We start from the raw sequence: 21,776 nt of genomic DNA, 5'->3' as shown, positions 1-21,776 counted from the left end.
CTCATAAGCCAATCGGATGATGCTTTTAAGCCAAAAGGAAAGAGAGGTAGAAGTCGCTTTTTGACTTCTCCTTTTACCAGAATAAACAACAAACAAAGAAGATGTTTGTCTGAAATCTTTTGTAGCCTCTAAATAGAATTTTAGAGCACGGACTACGTCCAAATTGTGTAACAAACGTTCCTTCTTTGAAACTGGAATCGGACATAAAGAAGGTACAACTATCTCCTGGTTAATATTTTTGTTAGAAACAACCTTTGGAAGAAAACCAGGCTTAGTACGCAAAACCACCTTATCTGCATGGAACACCAGATAGGGCGGAGAACACTGCAGAGCAGATAACTCTGAAACTCTTCTAGCAGAAGAAAACATAATTTATGCTTACCTGATAAATTTATTTCTCTTGTAGTGTATCCAGTCCACGGATCATCCATTACTTATGGGATATTAACTCCTCCCCAACAGGAAGTGCAAGAGGATTCACCCAGCAGAGCTGCTATATAGCTCCTCCCCTAACTACCATTACCAGTCATTCGACCGAAAACATGCAGAGAAAGGAAAACCATAGGGTGCAGTGGTGACTGTAGTTTAATGGAAAAATTACCTGCCTTAAAGTGACAGGGCGGGCCGTGGACTGGATACACTACAAGAGAAATAAATTTATCAGGTAAGCATAAATTATGTTTTCTCTTGTTAAGTGTATCCAGTCCACGGATCATCCATTACTTATGGGATACCAATACCAAAGCTAAAGTACACGGATGACGGGAGGGACAGGCAGGCTCTTTATACGGAAGGAACCACTGCCTGAAGAACCTTTCTCCCAAAAACAGCCTCCGAAGAAGCAAAAGTGTCAAATTTGTAAAATTTGGAAAAAGTATGAAGAGAAGACCAAGTTGCAGCCTTGCAAATCTGTTCAACAGAAGCCTCATTCTTAAAGGCCCAAGTGGAAGCCACAGCTCTAGTAGAATGTGCTGTAATTCTTTCAGGAGGCTGCTGTCCAGCAGTCTCATAGGCTAACCGTATTATGCTACGAAGCCAAAAGGAGAGAGAGGTAGCCAAAGCTTTTTGACCTCTCCTCTGACCAGAATAAACGACAAACAGGGAAGACGTTTGTCGAAAATCCTTAGTTGCCTGTAGATAAAATTTCAGGGCACGGACTACATCTAGATTGTGTAGCAGACGTTCCTTTTTCGAAGAAGGATTAGGACACAAAGATGGAACCACAATCTCTTGATTGATATTCCTGTTAGTGACCACCTTAGGTAGGAACCCAGGTTTAGTACGCAGAACTACCTTGTCTGAATGAAAAATCAGATAAGGAGAATCACAATGTAAGGCAGATAACTCAGAGACTCTTCGAGCCGAGGAAATCGCCATTAAAAACAGAACTTTCCAAGATAACAACTTGATATCAATGGAATGAAGGGGTTCAAACGGAACCCCCTGTAAAACATTAAGAACTAAGTTCAAACTCCATGGTGGAGCAACAGTTTTAAACACAGGCTTGATCCTAGCTAAAGCCTGACAAAAAGCTTGAACGTCCGGAACTTCTGACAGACGTTTGTGTAAAAGAATGGACAGAGCTGAAATCTGTCCCTTTAAGGAACTAGCGGATAAACCCTTTTCTAAACCTTCTTGTAGAAAAGACAATATCCTCGGAATCCTAACCTTACTCCATGAGTAACTCTTGGATTCGCACCAATATAAGTATTTGCGCCATATCTTATGGTAAATCTTTCTGGTAACAGGCTTCCTAGCCTGTATTAAGGTATCAATAACTGACTCAGAAAAACCACATTTTGATAAAATCAAGCGTTCAATTTCCAAGCAGTCAGCTTCAGAGAAATTAGATTTTGATGTTTGAAGGGACCCTGGATCAGAAGGTCCTGTTTCAGAGGTAGCGACCAAGGTGGACAGGATGACATGTCCACTAGATCTGCATACCAAGTCCTGCGTGGCCATGCAGGCGCTATTAGAATCACTGATGCTCTCTCCTGTTTGATTCTGGCAATCAATCGAGGAAGCATCGGGAAGGGTGGAAACACATAAGCCATCCCGAAGGTCCAAGGTGCTGTCAAAGCATCTATCAGAACCGCTCCCGGATCCCTGGATCTGGACCCGAAACGAGGAAGCTTGGCGTTCTGTCGAGACGCCATGAGATCTATCTCTGGTTTGCCCCAACGTCGAAGTATTTGGGCAAAGACCTCCGGATGAAGTTCCCACTCCCCCGGATGAAAAGTCTGACGACTTAAGAAATCCGCCTCCCAGTTCTCCACTCCCGGGATGTGGATTGCTGACAGGTGGCAAGAGTGAGACTCTGCCCAGCGAATTATCTTTGATACTTCCATCATTGCTAGGGAGCTTCTTGTCCCTCCCTGATGGTTGATGTAAGCTACAGTCGTGATGTTGTCCGACTGAAACCTGATGAACCCCCGAGTTGTTAACTGGGGCCAAGCCAGAAGGGCATTGAGAACTGCTCTCAATTCCAGAATGTTTATTGGTAGGAGACTCTCCTCCTGATTCCATTGTCCCTGAGCCTTCAGAGAATTCCAGACAGCGCCCCAACCTAGTAGGCTGGCGTCTGTTGTTACAATTGTCCAGTCCGGCCTGCTGAATGGCATCCCCCTGGACAGATGTGGCCGAGAAAGCCACCATAGAAGAGAATTTCTGGTCTCTTGATCCAGATTCAGAGTAGGGGACAAGTCTGAGTAATCCCCATTCCACTGACTTAGCATGCACAATTGCAGCGGTCTGAGATGTAGGCGTGCAAAGGGTACTATGTCCATTGCTGCTACCATTAAGCCGATCACCTCCATGCATTGAGCTACTGACGGGTGTTGAATGGAATGAAGGACACGACATGCATTTTGAAGCTTTGTTAACCTGTCTTCTGTCAGGTAAATCTTCATTTCTACAGAATCTATAAGAGTCCCCAAGAAGGGAACTCTTGTGAGTGGAAAGAGAGAACTCTTCTTTTCGTTCACCTTCCATCCATGCGACCTTAGAAATGCCAGTACTAACTCTGTATGAGACTTGGCAGTTTGAAAGCTTGAAGCTTGTATCAGAATGTCGTCTAGGTACGGAGCTACCGCAATTCCTCACGGTCTTAGTACCGCCAGAAGAGCACCCAGAACCTTTGTGAAGATTCTCGGAGCCGTAGCCAATCCGAATGGAAGAGCTACAAACTGGTAATGCCTGTCTAGAAAGGCAAACCTTAGATACCGGTAATGATCTTTATGAATCGGTATGTGAAGGTAAGCATCCTTTAAATCCACTGTGGTCATGTACTGACCCTTTTGGATCATGGGTAAAATTGTCCGAATAGTTTCCATTTTGAACGATGGAACTCTTAGGAATTTGTTTAGGATCTTTAAATCCAAGATTTGCCTGAAAGTTCCCTCTTTTTTGGGAACCACAAACAGATTTGAGTAAAACCCTTGTCCTTGTTCCGACCGCGGAACCGGATGGATCACTCCCATTAATAAAAGATCTTGTACGCAGCGTAGAAACGCCTCTTTCTTTATTTGGTTTGTTGACAACCTTGACAGATGAAATCTCCCTCTTGGGGGAGAGAATTTGAAGTCTAGAAGGTATCCCTGAGATATGATCTCTAACGCCCAGGGATCCTGGACATCTCTTGCCCAAGCCTGGGCGAAGAGAGAAAGTCTGCCCCCCACTAGATCCGTTCCCGGATCGGGGGCCCTCGATTCATGCTGTCTTAGGGGCAGCAGCAGGTTTCCTGGCCTGCTTGCCCTTGTTCCAGGACTGGTTAGGTCTCCAGCCTTGTCTGTAGCGAGCAACAGCTCCTTCCTGTTTTGGTGCAGAGGAAGTTGATGCTGCTCCTGCTTTGAAATTACGAAAGGAACGAAAATTAGACTGTCTAGCCTTTGGTTTGGCTCTGTCTTGAGGCAGGGCATGGCCTTTACCTCCTGTAATGTCAGCGATAATTTCTTTCAACCCGGGCCCGAATAAGGTCTGCCCTTTGAAAGGTATATTAAGCAATTTAGATTTAGAAGTAACGTCAGCTGACCAGGATCTTAGCCACAGTGCTCTGCGTGCCTGAATGGCGAATCCAGAATTCTTAGCCGTAAGTTTAGTTAAATGTACTACGGCATCTGAAATAAATGAGTTAGCTAACTTAAGGGCTTTAAGCTTGTGTGTAATCTCATCTAATGGAGCTGATTCAAGTGTCTCTTCCAGAGACTCAAACCAAAATGCTGCTGCAGCCGTGACAGGTGCAATGCATGCAAGAGGTTGCAATATAAAACCTTGTTGAACAAACATTTTCTTAAGGTAACCCTCTAACTTTTTATCCATTGGATCTGAAAAGGCACAGCTATCCTCCACCGGGATAGTGGTACGCTTAGCTAAAGTAGAAAGTGCTCCCTCCACCTTAGGGACCGTTTGCCATAAGTCCCGTGTGGTGGCGTCTATTGGAAACATCTTTCTAAATATCGGAGGGGGTGAGAACGGCACATCGGGTCTATCCCACTCCTTAGTAACAATTTCAGTAAGTCTCTTAGGTATAGGAAAAACGTCAGTACTCGCCGGTACCGCAAAATATTTATCCAACCTACACATTTTCTCTGGTATTGCAACTGTGTTACAATCATTCAGAGCCGCTAACACCTCCCCTAGTAATACACGGAGGTTTTCCAGCTTAAATTTAAAATTTGAAATATCTGAATCCAGTTTGTTTGGATCAGAACCGTCACCCGCAGAATGAAGCTCTCCGTCCTCATGTTCTGCAAATTGTGACGCAGTGTCTGACATGGCCCTAATATTATCAGCGCACTCTGTTCTCACCCCAGAGTGATCACGCTTACCTCTTAGTTCTGGTAATTTAGCCAAAACTTCAGTCATAACAGTAGCCATATCCTGTAATGTGATTTGTAATGGCCGCCCAGATGTACTCGGCGCTACAATATCACGCACCTCCCGAGCGGGAGATGCAGGTACTGACACGTGAGGCGAGTTAGTCGGCATAACTCTCCCCTCGTTGTTTGGTGAAATATGTTCAATTTGTACAGATTGACTTTTATTTAAAGTAGCATCAATACAGTTAGTACATAAATTTCTATTGGGCTCCACTTTGGCTTTAGCACATATAGCACAGATATCTTCCTCTGAATCAGACATGTTTAACACACTAGCAAATAAACTAGCAACTTGGAAATACTTTTCAAGTAATTTACTATAATATGAAAACGTACTGTGCCTATAAGAAGCACAGAAAAAGTTATGACAGTTGAAAATTAATAAACTGAAAAGTTATAGCATCAAATCTTTGTAAAAAACACAATTTTAGCAAAGGATTGCTCCCATTAGCAAAGGATAACTAACCCTGATAGCAGAAAAAAAAAAATACAGAAATAAACGTTTTTTTATCACAGTCAACTACAATCTCACAGCTCTGCTGTGAGTGATTACCTCCCTCAAAACAAGTTTTGAAGACCCCTGAGTTCTGTAGAGATGAACCGGATCATGCAGGGAAGACAATAAACTTCTGACTGAATTTTTTGATGCGTAGCAAAAGCGCCAAAAAAGGCCCCTCCCCCTCACACATAACAGTGAGAGAGATCAGTAAACTGTCATAAATTAAATAAAACGACTGCCAAGTGGAAAAAAACATAATTTATGCTTACCTGATAAATTTATTTCTCTTGTAGTGTATCCAGTCCACGGATCATCCATTACTTATGGGATATTAACTCCTCCCCAACAGGAAGTGCAAGAGGATTCACCCAGCAGAGCTGCTATATAGCTCCTCCCCTAACTGCCATTACCAGTCATTCGACCGAAAACATGCAGAGAAAGGAAAACCATAGGGTGCAGTGGTGACTGTAGTTTAATGGAAAAATTACCTGCCTTAAAGTGACAGGGCGGGCCGTGGACTGGATACACTACAAGAGAAATAAATTTATCAGGTAAGCATAAATTATGTTTTCTCTTGTTAAGTGTATCCAGTCCACGGATCATCCATTACTTATGGGATACCAATACCAAAGCTAAGTACACGGATGACGGGAGGGACAGGCAGGCTCTTTATACGGAAGGAACCACTGCCTGAAGAACCTTTCTCCCAAAAACAGCCTCCGAAGAAGCAAAAGTGTCAAATTTGTAAAATTTGGAAAAAGTATGAAGAGAAGACCAAGTTGCAGCCTTGCAAATCTGTTCAACAGAAGCCTCATTCTTAAAGGCCCAAGTGGAAGCCACAGCTCTAGTAGAATGTGCTGTAATTCTTTCAGGAGGCTGCTGTCCAGCAGTCTCATAGGCTAACCGTATTATGCTACGAAGCCAAAAGGAGAGAGAGGTAGCCGAAGCTTTTTGACCTCTCCTCTGACCAGAATAAACGACAAACAGGGAAGACGTTTGTCGAAAATCCTTAGTTGCCTGTAGATAAAATTTCAGGGCACGGACTACATCTAGATTGTGTAGCAGACGTTCCTTTTTCGAAGAAGGATTAGGACACAAAGATGGAACCACAATCTCTTGATTGATATTCCTGTTAGTGACCACCTTAGGTAGGAACCCAGGTTTAGTACGCAGAACTACCTTGTCTGAATGAAAAATCAGATAAGGAGAATCACAATGTAAGGCAGATAACTCAGAGACTCTTCGAGCCGAGGAAATCGCCATTAAAAACAGAACTTTCCAAGATAACAACTTGATATCAATGGAATGAAGGGGTTCAAACGGAACCCCCTGTAAAACATTAAGAACTAAGTTCAAACTCCATGGTGGAGCAACAGTTTTAAACACAGGCTTGATCCTAGCTAAAGCCTGACAAAAAGCTTGAACGTCCGGAACTTCTGACAGACGTTTGTGTAAAAGAATGGACAGAGCTGAAATCTGTCCCTTTAAGGAACTAGCGGATAAACCCTTTTCTAAACCTTCTTGTAGAAAAGACAATATCCTCGGAATCCTAACCTTACTCCATGAGTAACTCTTGGATTCGCACCAATATAAGTATTTGCGCCATATCTTATGGTAAATCCTTCTGGTAACAGGCTTCCTAGCCTGTATTAAGGTATCAATAACTGACTCAGAAAAACCACGTTTTGATAAAATCAAGCGTTCAATTTCCAAGCAGTCAGCTTCAGAGAAATTAGATTTTGATGTTTGAAGGGACCCTGGATCAGAAGGTCCTGTTTCAGAGGTAGCGACCAAGGTGGACAGGATGACATGTCCACTAGATCTGCATACCAAGTCCTGCGTGGCCATGCAGGCGCTATTAGAATCACTGATGCTCTCTCCTGTTTGATTCTGGCAATCAATCGAGGAAGCATCGGGAAGGGTGGAAACACATAAGCCATCCCGAAGGTCCAAGGTGCTGTCAAAGCATCTATCAGAACCGCTCCCGGATCCCTGGATCTGGACCCGTAACGAGGAAGCTTGGCGTTCTGTCGAGACGCCATGAGATCTATCTCTGGTTTGCCCCAACGTCGAAGTATTTGGGCAAAGACCTCCGGATGAAGTTCCCACTCCCCCGGATGAAAAGTCTGACGACTTAAGAAATCCGCCTCCCAGTTCTTCACTCCCGGGATGTGGATTGCTGACAGGTGACAAGAGTGAGACTCTGCCCAGCGAATTATCTTTGATACTTCCATCATTGCTAGGGAGCTTCTTGTCCCTCCCTGATGGTTGATGTAAGCTACAGTCGTGATGTTGTCCGACTGAAACCTGATGAACCCCCGAGTTGTTAACTGGGGCCAAGCCAGAAGGGCATTGAGAACTGCTCTCAATTCCAGAATGTTTATTGGTAGGAGACTCTCCTCCTGATTCCATTGTCCCTGAGCCTTCAGAGAATTCCAGACAGCGCCCCAACCTAGTAGGCTGGCGTCTGTTGTTACAATTGTCCAGTCCGGCCTGCTGAATGGCATCCCCCTGGACAGATGTGGCCGAGAAAGCCACCATAGAAGAGAATTTCTGGTCTCTTGATCCAGATTCAGAGTAGGGGACAAGTCTGAGTAATCCCCATTCCACTGACTTAGCATGCACAATTGCAGCGGTCTGAGATGTAGGCGTGCAAAGGGTACTATGTCCATTGCTGCTACCATTAAGCCGATCACCTCCATGCATTGAGCTACTGACGGGTGTTGAATGGAATGAAGGACACGGCATGCATTTTGAAGCTTTGTTAACCTGTCTTCTGTCAGGTAAATCTTCATTTCTACAGAATCTATAAGAGTCCCCAAGAAGGGAACTCTTGTGAGTGGAAAGAGAGAACTCTTCTTTTCGTTCACCTTCCATCCATGCGACCTTAGAAATGCCAGTACTAACTCTGTATGAGACTTGGCAGTTTGAAAGCTTGAAGCTTGTATCAGAATGTCGTCTAGGTACGGAGCTACCGCAATTCCTCGCGGTCTTAGTACCGCCAGAAGAGCACCCAGAACCTTTGTGAAGATTCTCGGAGCCGTAGCCAATCCGAATGGAAGAGCTACAAACTGGTAATGCCTGTCTAGAAAGGCAAACCTTAGATACCGGTAATGATCTTTGTGAATCGGTATGTGAAGGTAAGCATCCTTTAAATCCACTGTGGTCATGTACTGACCCTTTTGGATCATGGGTAAAATTGTCCGAATAGTCTCCATTTTGAACGATGGAACTCTTAGGAATTTGTTTAGGATCTTTAAATCCAGGATTGGCCTGAAAGTTCCCTCTTTTTTGGGAACCACAAACAGATTTGAGTAAAACCCTTGTCCCTGTTCCGACCGTGGAACTGGATGGATTACTCCCATTAATAAAAGCTCTTGTACGCAGCGTAGAAACGCCTCTTTCTTTATTTGGTTTGTTGACAACCTTGACAGATGAAATCTCTCTCTTGGGGGAGAGTATTTGAAGTCCAGAAGGTATCCCTGAGATATTATCTCTAGCGCCCAGGGATCCTGGACATCTCTTGCCCAAGCCTGGGCGAAGAGAGAAAGTCTGCCCCCCACTAGATCCGTTCCCGGATCAGGGGCCCTCAATTCATGCTGTTTTAGGGGCACCAGCAGGTTTCCTGGCCTGCTTGCCCTTGTTCCAGGACTGGTTAGGTCTCCAGCCTTGTCTGTAGCGAGCAACAGATCCTTCTTGTTTTGGAGCAGAGGAAGTTGATGCTGCTCCTGCTTTGAAATTCCAAAAGGAACGAAAATTAGATTGTCTAGCCTTAGGTTTGGCTCTGTCTTGAGGCAGGGCATGGCCTTTACCTCCTGTAATGTCAGCGATAATTTCTTTCAATCCGGGCCCGAATAAGGTCTGCCCTTTGAAAGGTATATTAAGAAATTTAGACTTAGAAGTAACGTCAGCTGACCAGGATTTTAGCCACAGTGCTCTGCGCGCCTGAATGGCGAATCCGGAATTCTTAGCCGTAAGCTTAGTTAAATGTACTACGGCATCTGAAATAAATGAGTTAGCTAACTTAAGAGCTTTAAGCCTGTGTGTAATCTCATCTAATGGAGCTGATTCAAGTGTCCCTTCCAGAGACTCAAACCAAAATGCTGCTGCAGCCGTGACAGGCGCAATGCATGCAAGGGGTTGCAATATAAAACCTTGTTGAACAAACATTTTCTTAAGGTAACCCTCTAACTTTTTATCCATTGGATCTGAAAAGGCACAGCTATCCTCCACCGGGATAGTGGTACGCTTAGCTAAAGTAGAAACTGCTCCCTCCACCTTAGGGATCGTTTGCCATAAGTCCCGTGTGGTGGTGTCTATTGGAAACATCTTTCTAAATATCGGAGGGGGTGAGAACGGCACACCGGGTCTATCCCACTCCTTAGTAACAATTTCAGTAAGTCTCTTAGGTATAGGAAAAACGTCAGTACTCGACGGTACCGCAAAATATTTATCCAACCTACACATTTTTTCTGGTATTGCAACTGTGTTACAATCATTCAGAGCCGCTAACACCTCCCCTAGTAATACACGGAGGTTTTCCAGCTTAAATTTAAAATTTGAAATATCTGAATCCAATCTGTTTGGATCAGAACCGTCAGCCGCAGAATGAAGCTCTCCGTCCTCATGTTCTGCAAGTTGTGACGCAGTATCTGACATGGCCCTAACATTATCAGCGCACTCTGTTCTCACCCCAGAGTGATCACGCTTACCTCTTAGTTCTGGTAATTTAGCCAAAACTTCAGTCATAACAGTAGCCATATCCTGTAATGTGATTTGTAATGGCCGCCCAGATGTACTCTGCGCCACAATATCACGCACCCCCCGAGCGGGAGATGCAGGTACTGACACGTGAGGCGAGTTAGTCGGCATAACTCTCCCCTCGTTGTTTGGTGAAATGTGTTCAATTTGTACAGATTGACTTTTATTTAAAGTAGCATCAATACAGTTAGTACATAAATTTCTATTGGGCTCCACTTTGGCATTAGCACATATAGCACAGATGTCTTCCTCTGAATCAGACATGTTTAACACACTAGCAAATAAACTAGCAACTTGGAAATACTTTTCAAGTAATTTACTATAATATGAAAACGTACTGTGCCTATAAGAAGCACAGAAAGAGTTATGACAGTTGAAAGTTAATAAACTGAAAGGTTATAGCATCAAATCTTTGTAAAAAACACAATTTTAGCAAAGGCTTGTTCCCATTAGCGAAGGATAACTAACCCTGATAGCAGAAAAAAAAAAAAAAGTTACAGAAATAAACGTTTTTTATCACAGTCAACTACAATCTCACAGCTCTGCTGTGAATGATTACCTCCCTCAAAACAAGTTTTGAAGACCCCTGAGTTCTGTAGAGATGAACCGGATCATGCAGGAAATACAATGAGCTTCTGACTGAATTTTTTGACCTCCCCCTCACACACAACAGTGAGAGAGATCAGTAAACTGTCATAAATTAAATAAAACAACTGCCAAGTGGAAAAAATAATGCCCAAAACATTTTATTCACCCAGTACCTCAGAAAATGAAACGATTTTACATGCCAGCAAAAAACGTTTAACATAAATTAAGTGTTATTAAAGAGCCTGTTGCCAGTCCCTGCAAATTAGGCTAAAGTCTTATGCACACAGTATAATTCCAGTGAAGTGCCATTCCCCAGAATACTGAAGTGTAAAATATACATACATGACAGCCTGATACCAGTTGCTGCTACTGCATTTAAGGCTGAGTTTACATTATATCGGTATGGCATAATTTTCTCATCAATTCCATTGTCAGAAAATAATAAGCTGCTACATACCTCTTTGCAGATTAATCTGCCCGCTGTCCCCTGATCTGAAGTTTACCTCTCCTCAGATGGCCGAGAAACAGCAATATGATCTTAACTACGCCGGCTAAAATCATAGTAAAAACTCTGGTAGATTCTTCTTCAAATTCTACCAGAGAAGGAATAACACACTCCGGTGCTATTATAAAATAACAAACTTTTGATTGAAGGTATAAAACTAAATATAATCACCATAGTCCTCTCACACATCCTATCTAGTCGTTGGGTGCAAGAGAATGACTGGTAATGGCAGTTAGGGGAGGAGCTATATAGCAGCTCTGCTGGGTGAATCCTCTTGCACTTCCTGTTGGGGAGGAGTTAATATCCCATAAGTAATGGATGATCCGTGGACTGGATACACTTAACAAGAGAAAAATAGTGCCCAAAACATTTTTTCACCCAGTACCTCAGACAATTAAACGATTTTATATGCCAGCAAAAAACGTTTAACATTAATAAATTGAGTGTTATTAAAAAGCCTGTTGCTAGTCCCTGCAAATTAGGCTAAAGTTTTATGCATACAGTATAATTCCAGTGAAGTGCTATTCCCCAGAATACTGAAGTGTAAAATATACATACATGACAGCCTGATACCAGTTGCTGCTACTGCATTTAAGGCTGAGTTTACATTATATCGGTATGGCAGAATTTTCTCATCAATTCCATTGTCAGAAAATAATAAGCTGCTACATACCTCTTTGCAGATTAATCTGCCCGCTGTCCCCTGATCTGAAGTTTACCTCTCCTCAGATGGCCGAGAAACAGCAATATGATCTTAACTACTCCGGCTAAAATCATAGAAAAACTCAGGTAGATTCTTCTTCAAATTCTACCAGAGAAGGAATAACACACTCCGGTGCTATTATAAAATAACAAACTTTTGATTGAAGGTATGAAACTAAGTATAATCACCACAGTCCTCTCACACATCCTATCTATTCGTTGGGTGCAAGAGAATGACTGGTAATGGCAGTTAGGGGAGGATATGTGGAACCTTCCCCTTGGGGGTAGTTCCCTGAATTCCAGGAGATAACCCTGAGAAACTATTTCTAGCGCCCAGGGATCCTGAACATCTCTTGCCCAAGCCTGAGCAAAGAGAGAGAGTCTGCCCCCTACTAGATCCGGTCCCGGATCGGGGGCTACTCCTTCATGCTGTTTTGTTAGCAGCAGCAGGCTTCTTGACCTGCTTACCCTTGTTCCAGCCTTGAATCGATTTCCAGGCTGGTTTGGGTTGTGAGGCATTACCCTCTTGCTTAGAGGATGCAGAATTAGAGGCCGGTCCGTTCCTGAAATTGCGAAAGGAATGAAAATTAGACTTATTCTTGGCCTTGAAAGGCCTATCTTGTGGAAGGACGTGGCCCTTCCCCCAGTGATGTCTGAAATAATCTCTTTCAATTCTGGTCCAAATAGAGTTTTACCTTTGAAAGGGATGTTAAGCAATTTTGTCTTGGATGACACATCCGCTGACCAAGACTTTAGCCAAAGCGCTCTGCGCGCCACGATTGCAAACCCTGAATTTTTCGCCGCTAATCTAGCTAATTGCAAAGCGGCATCTAAAATAAAAGAGTTAGCCAACTTAAGTGCGTGAACTCTGTCCATAACCTCCTCATATGGAGTCTCTCGAACCAGAACCACGCTGCTGTAGTGACAGGAACAATGCACGAAATGGGTTGTAGAAGGTAACCTTGCTGTACAAAAATCTTTTTAAGCAAACCCTCCAATTTTTTATCCATAGGATCTTTGAAAGCACAACTATCCTCGATAGGAATAGTAGTGCGTTTGTTTAGAGTAGAAACTGCCCCCTCGACCTTAGGGACTGTCTGCCATAAGTCCTTTCTGGGGTCGACCATAGGAAATAATTTCTTAAATATAGGGGGGGGGAACAAAAGGTATGCCGGGCTTATCCCACTCCTTATTCACTATATCCGCCACCCGCTTGGGTATAGGAAAAGCGTCGGGGTGCACCGGAACATCTAGGAACTTGTCCATCTTGCATAATTTCTCTGGAATGACCAAGTTGTCACAATCATCCAGAGTAGATAACACCTCCTTAAGCAGTGCGCGGAGATGTTCTAATTTAAATTTAAATGTCACAACATCAGGTTCAGCTTGTTGAGAAATTTTTCCTGAATCTGAAATTTCCCCATCTGACAAAACCTCCCTCATGGCCACTTCAGATTGGTGTGAGGGTATGACAGAACAATTATCATCAGCGCCCTGCTCTTCAGTGTTTAAAACAGAGCAATCGCGCTTTCTCTGATATGTAGGCATTTTGGATAAAATATTTGCTATGGAGTTATCCATTACAGCCGTTAATTGTTGCATGGTAATAAGCATTGGCGCGCTAGATGTACTAGGGGCCTCCTGCGTGGGCAAAACTGGTGTAGACACAGTAGGGGATGATGTAGTATCATGTTTACTCCCCTCATCTGAGGAATCATCTTGGGCAATTTCATTATCTGTGGCAGTACTGTCCTTACTTTGTTTGGACGCTATGGCACAATTATCAGACAAATTTAAATGGGGAGACACATTGGCTTTCATACATATAGAACATAGCTTATCCGAAGGCACAGACATGTTAAACAGGCTTAAACTTGTCAATAAAGCACAAAAAAACGTTTTAAAACAAAACCGTTACTGTCTCTTTAAATTTTAAACAGAAAACACTTTATTACTGAATATGTGAAAAAGTATGAAGGAATTGTTCAAAAATTACCAAAATTTCACCACAGTGTCTTAAAGCATTAAGAGAATTGCACACCAATTTTCAGAGCTTTAACCCTTAAAATAACGGAACCGGAGCCGTTTTCAAATTTAACCCCTATACTGTCCCAACCAAGCCCAGAGGGGAATACGATACCAAGTGACGCCTTCTAGAAACTTTTCCAGCAACTTTCAGATCCTCACACATGCATCTGCATGTCCTGCTCTCAGAAAACAACTGCGCAGTAATGGCGCGAAAATGAGGCTCTGCCTACAACTAGGAAGGCCCCCTGACTGGAAAAGGTGTCTAACATAGTGCCTGCCGTTTAATAAACGTTCCCCAAGTTTATAAATGTGAAATATCAGCCTAAACATGAATAAAATGCCCAAATAAAGCAATCGATTTAGCCCATAAAAGTGTCTACCAGTTTTATAGCCCATATTAAGCCCTTTATTCTGTTTGTTTGACTAAGAAAATGGCTTACCGGTCCCCATGAGGGGAAATGACAGCCTTCCAGCATTACATGGTCTTGTTAGAAATATGGCTAGTCATACCTTAAGCAGAAAAGTCTGCTAACTGTTTTCCCCAACTGAAGTTACTTCATCTCAACAGTCCTATGTGGAAACAGCAATCGATTTTAGTTACTGTCTGCTAAAATCATCTTCCTCTCACAAACAGAAATCTTCATCCTTTTCTGTTTCAGAGTAAATAGTACATACCAGCACTATTTTAAAATAACAAACACTTGATAGAAGAATAAAAAACTACATTTAAACACCAAAAAACTCTTAACCATCTCCGTGGAGATGTTGCCTGTGCAACGGCAAAGAGAATGACTGGGGTGGGCGGAGTCTAGGAGGGACTATATGGGCAGCTTTGCTGGGACTCTTTGCCGTTTCCTGTTGGGGAAGAGATATCCCACAAGTAAGGATGACGCCGTGGACCGGACACACCAATGTTGGAGAAATATCTTTTTAAGCAATCCTTCCAATTTTTTATCCATAGGATCTTTGAAAGCGCAACTGTCCTCAATAGGAATAGTTGTGCGCTTGGCTAACGTTGAAACTGCCCCCTCTACCTTAGGGACCGTCTGCCATGCGTCCCTTCTGGGGTCGACAATGGGGAACATTTTCTTAAATATAGGAGGTGGAACAAAAGGGACACCTGGCTTCTCCCACTCCTTAGTCACTATGTCCGCCACCCTCTTGGGTATCGGAAAAGCATCAGCGTGCACTGGGACCTCTAAGAATTTGTCCATTTTGCACAACTTCTCTGGAATCACCAAAGAGTCACAATCATCAAGAGTAGCTAGCACCTCCTTAAGCAGGGCGCGGAGATGTTCTAGCTTAAATTTAAATGCCACAATATCAGGTTCTGCCTGCTGAGAAATTTTTCCTGAATCAGAAATTTCTCCCTCAGACAGACCCTCCCTCACTGCCAACTCAGATTGATGTGAGGGTATAACAGATAAATTATCGTCAGCGCCAACTTGCTCATCCTCTGTATTTAAAATTGAGCAATCACGCTTTCTGGGAAATGCTGGCAGTTTGGATAAAAGATTTGCTATAGAATTATCCATTACTGCTGTTAATTGCTGCATAGTAACAAGCATTGGCGCGCTAGATGTACTAGGTATCGCCTGCACGGGCAAAGCTGGTGTTGACACAGAAGGAGAGAATGATGAGCTATCCCCACTACCTTCATTTGAAGAATCATCTTGGGCAACCTTATTAAATGTGACAGTACTGTCCTTACTTTGTTTGGATGCCATGGCACAATTTGCACATACATTTAAAGGGGGAACCACCTTGGCTTCCATACACACAGAACATATGCTATCTGAAGGTACAGACATGTTAGACAGATTTAGGCAGGCTATTAATGCAATAAAAACGATTTTAAACAAAACCGTTACTGTCTCTTTAAATAATAAAAAGAGTACACTTTATTTCTGAATGTTCGACAAACTATGAAGGAAATATCCGATCTTTATGAAATTTACACCCCAGTGTCTTAATGCTTTGAAAGTATTGCACACCAAATTTCAAGTCTCTAAACCCTTAAATGAGCAAACCGGAGTTAATTGTTCAATTTACCGGTTTAAATACACTACAGTCCCTGCCACAGACTTTGCTGCGGCTTTTACCTTCCTTAGGGGTTATTCACCACAGAAATAAGCCTTCCTGAGTCCGTTTCTCAGCCACAGGACCCTCTCACATGAAGCTGCATGCACTGCCTTTAGAAGTAACTGCGCAACTGAGGCGCGAAAATGAGGCCTCCTCCCTCTGCATACCAGAGTGAAGGGGCCTTTCTGACTAGATTAGGCGTCTAAACAACTGCCAGGCGTAATTAAACGTTCCCAAAAGTGTTTCAAAGTTCACAAAACACTCCAAATGTCATATAAATATGATATAAACAAATCGATTTAGCCCACAATAGTGTCAACCAGCATAGAGCCCAATTTATAAGCCTTAATTCTGTTATTGAGTCTAAGAAAGTGGCTTACTGATCCCATAAGGGAAAACTGACAGTCTTCTAGCATTACTATGTCTTGTTAGAAAAGAGACTGGTCATACCTGGAGCAGATAAGTCTGCAAACTGTTCCCCCCAACTGAAGTTCTCTGGTTTCAACAGTCCTGCGTGGGAACAGCAATGGATTTTAGTTACTGGTGCTAAAATCATATTCCTATTTTAACAGAACTCTTCATCACTTTCTGTTGTAGAGTAAATAGTACAAACCGGCACTATTTTAAAATAACAAACTCTTGATAGAAGAAATAAAAACTACAACTAACACCACATACTCTTTACCATCCCCGTGGAGATGCTACTTGTTCAGAGCGGCAAAGAGAATGACTGGGGGGCGGAGCCAGATGGGGGGCTATATGGACAGCTTTTGATGTGTACTCTCTTTGCCATTTCCTGTAGGGGAAGAGAATATCCCACAAGTAAGGATGAAGCCGTGGACCGGACACACCAATGTAGAAGAAATTAAGATTATAAGAGATCAGCTAATAAAGCATTGTTTTGTATAAAACAATAGTGTTAAAACTTACTAAATAATTCTGTGCATTTTTGGTGTTAGAAAATATAAACTGCAGTATATGAAGAAGAAAACAATAGTTTACCTTGTTGTCACTTGTGATAAATCCATCTTTTCTTAGCCTATGTTGAAGATCCTTGCGCTTAAAATATGATTTCAAGTGTGGATCATGTAGATTATTATACTGAGAATCCAGCAATTTACATTTAGGATCAGCAAGGTTAAAACATGGTAATGGTTGATAAAGCTGAAATTCATCAAATGGGAAAAATATTATTTGTAAGACATTGTAGATGTTAAGACATTTTTGGATGTAAAAAGAGTCACAAAAAATATCAAAATTGTAACCTGTATTTACTAGAAGCACAGCAAGATAATGTAAAATCAATTATAAATCAAACACATCATTAAAAAAGAGTGGACAAATAAAGGCTAGGTATGAACTGACATTAAAGGGAGTTCCTCTTTTTATAATAGTGACTCACTGTTGCCCAGTTATCCAATTAATTTGTTTTCTAAAAGAGCAGCTCACTAGCGCCTAGATTTAGAGTTCTGCGTTAGCCGTCCAAACCAGCGTTAAGGGGTCCTAACGCTGGTTTTGGCCGTCCGCTGGCATTTAGAGTCAGTCAGGAAAGGGCCTAACGCTCACTTTCCAGCCGCGACTTTTCCATACTGCAGATCCCCTTACGTCAATTGCGTATCCTATCTTTTAAATGGGATCTTTCTAACGCTGGTATTTAGAGTCTTGGCTGAAGTGAGCATTAGAACTCTAACGACAAGACTCCAGCCGCAGAAAAAAGTCAGGAGTTAAGAGCTTTATGGGCTAACGCCGGTTCATTAAGCTCTTAACTACTGTGCTCTAAAGTACACTAACACCCATAATCTACCTATGTACCCCTAATCTGAGGTCCCCCCCCCCCCACATCGCCGCCACTCTAATAAAAATTTTTAACCCCTAATCTGCCGACCGCACACCGCTGCAACCTACATTATCCCTATGTACCCCTAATCTGCTGCCCCTAACATCGCCTACACCTACATAATATTTATTAACCCCTAATCTGCCCCCCCAACATTGCCGCTACCTAACTACACTTATTAACCCCTAATCTGCCGACCGGACCTCGCCGCCACTATAATAAATGTATTAACCCCTAAACCGCCTCACTCCCGCCTCAAAAACCCTATAATAAATAGTATTAACCCCTAATCTGCCCTCCCTAACATCGCCGACACCTAACTTCAAGTATTAACCTCTAATCTGCTGACCGGACCTCACCGCTACTCTAATAAATGTATTAACCCCTAAAGCTAAGTCTAACCCTAACACTAACACCCCCCTAAATTAAATTTAATTTAAATCTAACGAATTTAAATAAATCTTATTAAATAAATTAATCCTATTTAAAGCTAAACACTTACCTGTAAAATAAACCCTAATATAGCTACAATATAACGAATAATTATATTGTAGCTATTTTAGGATTTATATTTATTTTACAGGTAACTTATTTATTTTAACTAGGTACAATAGCTATTAAATAGTTAATAACTATTTAATAGCTACCTAGTTAAAATAAGTACAAAATTACCTGTAAAATAAATCCTAACCTAAGTTACAATTAAACCTAACACTACACTATCAATAAATTAATTAACTAAACTATCTACAATTATCTACAATTATATCAACTAAACTAAATTACAAAAAAAAAACCACTAAATTACAAAAAATAAAAAAAGATTACAAGAATTTTAAACTAATTACACCTACTCTAAGCCCCATAAAAAATAACAAAGCCCCCCAAAATAAAAAAAAGCCCTACCCTATTCTAAAATAAAAAGTTAACAGCTCTTTTACCTTACCAGCCCTTAAAAGGGCCTTTTGCGGGGCATGCCCCAAAGAAAACAGCTCTTTTGCATTTAAAAAACATACAATACCCCCCCCAACATTACAACCCACCACCCACATACCCCTAATCTAACCCAAACACCCCTTAAAAAACCTAACACTAAGCCCCTGAAGATCTCCCTACCTTATCTTCACCACGCCGGGTATCACCGATCCGTCTAGAAGAGGGTCCGAAGTCTTCATTCTATCCGGCAAGAAGAGGTCCAGAAGAGGGTCCGAAATCTTCATCCTATCCGGCAAGAAGAGGACATCCGGACCGGTAGACATGTTCATCCAGGCAGCATCTTCTATCTTCATCCATCCAGTGCGGAGCGGGACCATCTTGAAGCAGCCGACGTGGATTCATCCTCTTCTTCCGGCGACTCCCGACGAATGAAGGTTCCTTTAAGTGACGTCATCCAAGATGGCGTCCCTCGAATTCCGATTGACTGATAGGATTCTATCAGCCAATCGGAATTAAGGTAGGAAAAATCTGATTGGATGATTGAATCAGATTCAAGTTCAATCCGATTGGCTGATCCAAACAGCCAATCAGATTGAACTCGCATTCTATTGGCTGATGGGAACAGCCAATAGAATGCAAGCTCAATCTGATTGGCTGATTGGATCAGCCAATCGGATTGAACTTGAATCTGATTGGCTGATTCCATCAGCCAATCAGAATTTTCCTACCTTAATTCCGATTGGCTGATAGAATCCTATCAGCCAATCGGAATTCGAGGGACACCATCTTGGATGACGTCCCTTAAAGGAACCTTCATTCGTCATCTAGTCGTCAGAAGAAGAGGATGGATCCGCGCCGGAGGTCTTGAAGATGGAGCCGCTCGTCATCGGATGGAAGAAGATAGAAGATGCCGCTTGGATGAAGATGTCTACCGGTCCGGATCTCCTCTTCTGCCCGGATAGGATGAAGACTTCTGCCGATGATGGACTTCTTCAGCCGCCGCTTGGATCAAGACTTCAGCCGGAGGATGGACGTCTTCAGCCCCCGCTTGGGCTTGGATCAAGACATCGGAGCCTGGACGGATCGGTGATACCCGGCGTGGTGAAGATAAGGTAGGAAGATCTTCAGGGGCTTAGTGTTAGGTTTATTTAAGGGGGTTTGGGTTAGATTAGGGGTATGTGGGTGGTGGGTTGTAATGTTGGGGGGGGTATTGTATGGGTTTTTTTTTACAGGCAAAAGAGCTGAATTCTTTGGGGCATGCCCCGCAAAAGGCCCTTTTAAGGGCTGGTAAGGTAAAAGAGCTTTTCTATTTTTATTTAGAATAGGGTAGGGCATTTTTGTTATTTTATTAGGGGGCTTAGAGTAGGTGTAATTAGCTTATAATTGTTGTAATATTTTTCTAATGTTTGTAAATATTTTTTTATTTTTTGTAACAGTTCTTTTTTATTTTTTGTACTTTAGTTAGTTTATTTAATTGTATTTATTTGTAGGTATTGTATTTAATTAATTTATTGATAGTGTAGTGTTAGGTTTAATTGTAGATAATTGTAGGTATTTTATTTAATTAATTTATTGATAGTGTAGTGTTAGGTTTAATTGTAACTTAGGTTAGGATTTATTTTACAGGTAATTTTGTAATTATTTTAACTAGGTAACTATTAAATAGTTCTTAACTATTTAATAGCTATTGTACCTGGTTAAAATAAATACAAAGTTGCCTGTAAAATAAATATAAATCCTAAAATAGCTACAATATAATTATAATTTATATTGTAGCTATATTAGGGTTTATTTTACAGGTAAGTATTTAGCTTTAAATAGGAATAATTTATTTAATAAGAGTTAATTTATTTCGTTAGGTTTAAATTATATTTAACTTAGGGGGGTGTTAGGGTTAGGGTTAGACTTAGCTTTAGGGGTTAATACATTTATTAGCAGCGAGGTCCGGTCGGCAGATTAGGGGTTAATAATTGTAGGTAGGTGGAGGCGACATTGGGGGCGGCAGTTTAGGGGTTAATAAATATAATATAGGGGTCGGCGGTGTTAGGGGCAGCAGATTAGGGGTACATAGGGATAATGTAGGTTGCGGCGGTGTGCGGTCGGCAGATTAGGGGTTAAAATTTTTTAATAGAGTGGCGGCGATGTGGGGGGGGGGGCTCGGTTTAGGGGTACATAGGTAGTTTATGGGTGTTAGTGTACTTTAGAGCACAGTAGTTAAGAGCTTTATGAACTGGCGTTAGCCCAGAAAGCTCTTAACTCCTGGCTTTTTGCTGCGGCTGGAGTTTTGTCGTTAGATTTCTAATGCTCACTTCAGCCACGACTCTAAATACCGGCGTTAGAAAGATCCCATTGAAAAGATAGGATACGCAAATGGCGTAGGGGGATCTGCGGTATGGAAAAGTCGCGGCTGGAAAGTGAGCGTTAGACCCTTTCCTGACTGACTCTAAATACCAGCGGTAGCCCAAAACCAGCGTTAGGAGCCTCTAACTCTGGTTTTGACGGCTAACGCCACACTCTAAATCTAGGCGTTATTAAGCTCCTCTCAAGTTCCTCAAAGCGTCTGTCAAGTAGTTGTAACATCGACTCACGCCAATTATTTGCCGCCGCCATATTGTTCTCACCACTTCTTTAGTGATAGTAGTAGGGCTTTATTACGCAAAACTTGTAGATGCACTGTTGTATACAGTATATTGCAGGAAAGGTCAAGGCACAATTTGTCTTTTTACCCTTGCGGTAGAATGATGTGTAGAGTGTATTTTATTCTTCAGCACAACTGGCTGGTAATATCTGATAGCGTCAGAAATATGGAGGGGTGGATGAGGTTCCAGGCCATCAACAGGCCTCTGCTGCGTACCTCATAAATTCTGGACTGCTGGGCAAAGATTAAAAAGCAAATAATGACCAATACTGTTCCACAAGCACTAATTATCTCAAATCAAGCTTGGTATGTGACATATAAGA

The sequence above is a fragment of the Bombina bombina genome, chromosome 3 (genome assembly GCF_027579735.1).
Source record: "Bombina bombina isolate aBomBom1 chromosome 3, aBomBom1.pri, whole genome shotgun sequence".
NCBI lineage: Eukaryota > Metazoa > Chordata > Amphibia > Anura > Bombinatoridae > Bombina > Bombina bombina.
This window is presented reverse-complemented; position numbering follows the sequence as displayed.